The 2,737-nt window shown below is 40.3% G+C and overlaps 1 long non-coding RNA gene across 1 annotated transcript; it reads left to right on the forward strand.

The window, feature by feature from the left end:
- The first annotated feature begins 228 nt into the window (after positions 1-228).
- On the forward strand, positions 229-1,267 carry LOC147626354 (uncharacterized). Its single transcript, XR_015268646.1, has 2 exons — positions 229-493; positions 611-1,267. It is a non-coding gene; the product is annotated as an uncharacterized LOC147626354 (long non-coding RNA).
- Positions 1,268-2,737: the final 1,470 nt, after the last annotated feature.

The raw sequence follows: 2,737 nt of genomic DNA on the forward strand, positions 1-2,737 counted from the left end.
GTAAGCCTCTAATATGGACATAAGTACAGTAAGAAGGTATGATTACAAATTAACTAGTTTCTGCTGAGGGAAGAACATTATTCTTAACCTGGGGATAAGCAAATATGCATTGTGCGCTACCATAGCATTTACAAACACTTCTAGGATGACTTTGTATGTGTATTATTTTTGTTCAAGTTTTCTTTGATTTTTAATGATATTAATATGACATTAATATTTTATGAATGCAGATTCCGGATCATCCTCTGGGACACCGCCTCCTCCCACTCTTCCTGTGCGTCCATCTGTAGTTGCGAGAGGAGATGGTTCCTCTTCTTCCACATCATCTACGACACTAGGCGACTCACAAACATATTACGTTGAAAGAATCCCATGTTGGTGTGCAGCATGCCATGGCACTCATCGACGAATGCGACGCATATGTTTTGCCCATATGGAGCAGTATGGTCCATGTCCTGATATGCCACCACAAGAGGAACGGGAGCATCCCATGGTAAGTGATGTCATTTTAGAACTATGTATAAATTCATATCCAAGTTTACTCCGCACTATTAATCGTGTTCCATGTGTGTCTCACCCTTCATATAATCAACAATGATGCATTATTCAGCACGTACCAGTTCTACATCCTCGATTTCATGAGGATTGTGAAGACCATGGAATTGATCCTTCATTCCTTCCACGCACACGATATGGTCAAGCCGTTTTTCAGTTGCAAATGGAGGCATCATCAACTTCTTTGCCCCTCGGTGCCCAATCAGAGACATTGGGTGATCATCCATTGCCTGATCGTCTTCTATCTCTCATTCAAACGTACGATCGTAGACGCTATGGAGGATGGTTGGGAGCAGCCCTTCTAGCAGACGGAGAGGTTTTCAGCTTTTGGGGTGCTCAATATGTGATTGCACCATCTACCATTCCCAATGGTGGACGAGGTCTCTTTATTGCACAGGATTTACGCGTGCCCGCAAACTCAGAGGTGACTCTTATGTCATTTTGTGGGCCCATTTATGGTTGGGGCGCATGGCATGCACTTGTTCGCTTTATCAGAAGTATGACAACATATGGGCTTTGTGCTAATGCGGCCTCACTCACCGAAAGAAACATTAGATATAATTGTGGATCGCGGCTTTATATTGATGGAAGACCCTATGCTCAAGGAAATATAGCAGGGCTAATCAATAGTAGTAGAGGGAGAAATGAGAGAACAAATTGTAACTTTATGGAGTGTGAGAATAGTCACGAGCCATGTTATATGATTAGAGATGTACCCATATATATAGTAGTGTGTGCTACAAGATCATTACAAGCTGGCGAGGAATTATTTGTAAATTATGGATGGCGTCGGCCATCACCAGCCCCTCTTTGAGAATGAAATTTGAGATAAAGTGTCGGCCTCTTAAATTATGTATGTTTCAAATAATGTATCCAGCTTTGTAGCCCAATCAGCATTTAATTTTGACAAATATTTGATGATATATTTCATTGTCTCATCAGTAATACAACTAAGGGTATTTTAGTGTCTTGTCTTAAGGTTATCTTGAGTATAGATTTTTGCTGCTAATATGCTTGAATTGTGTTGTAAAAAGGGTTTTAATGTTATGATTATATCACTTAATAATTCGATTGTTGTTACTTTAAATCATTTCTTCATGTAGACTATGTTTATACATGCAGTGTCCAGATGTTGAGGGTGTATCTAGCTCTCACCGAAGTCACCATATCTTGCCAGAGGAGTACATGAGGCTTTTACGTACACAAGATCCAAGTACATATCAACGACTTAGAGATGAGTACAATGCAAAATGCACAGAAAAAGCGACCAATGAGGGACATGTTGATGATGACATCAATGAGTTTATCGACGATTGGTTCCAAGCAAGTAGTGAAGAAGAAACTTGTCCGCATGAAAAATTTCTACGAGAAGAAGCTTCAAGGCCCATCTACGATGGTGCATCCATATCAAGATTGAGTGTGAACTTACTCATCTTGAATCTCCAAACACGCTACCAATGGAGTAATGCATCAGTTTCTGCATTACTATCGTAAGTTATATTTGTATTTTGTTTGCATAAAAATAATGGCTCTCAATCACTTTTGTGCTCATTAAATATTTACAATTGAGTGGTAGGCTTCTTTCGAACAAGATTCTACCATCAAACAATGTGATCCCAAAGTCGAGGGACGAGGCAAAGAAAATGATCGCATCCCTTGGACTCGAATACAACACAATTCATGCATGTGTCAATGATTGCATTTTGTATCGTGGAGAGTATGAAAATGCAACCACTTGTCCCAAATGCGGTATTGCTCGTTTCAAGGCAGGAACCTTGAATGTCCCTATGAAAGTTCTGCGACACTTTCCCTTGGCACCACGAGTTGAACACATCTTCCGCAGCCCCGAAATAGCCAAGCTTATGGATTGGAGTTCGAGAAATGCAAGTATAGACGGAGTCATGAGGATTCCAAGCGATAGCAAAGCATTTAAGCATATCGATGCTACATGGCCAGAGTTTCATTGGGAGCCTCGCCATATAAAATTTGGAGTTGGCTTGGATGGAATCAATCCCTTTTCCATGCGATCGAGCAAGTGGTCAACTTGGCCCGTAGTTCTTATCAACTACAACATCCCACCATTCATGTCAATTAAGAAAGAGCATTTAATATTGTCTTTGTTGATTCCTGGTATGTGACAAATATTCTCATTTCTAAATAGCACACTCATTTCTATTTGAAA

Source organism: Cibotium barometz, chromosome 22 (genome assembly GCF_041138505.1).
Source record: "Cibotium barometz isolate CiBa-2024 chromosome 22, ASM4113850v1, whole genome shotgun sequence".
In the NCBI taxonomy this organism is placed as follows: domain Eukaryota; kingdom Viridiplantae; phylum Streptophyta; class Polypodiopsida; order Cyatheales; family Cibotiaceae; genus Cibotium; species Cibotium barometz.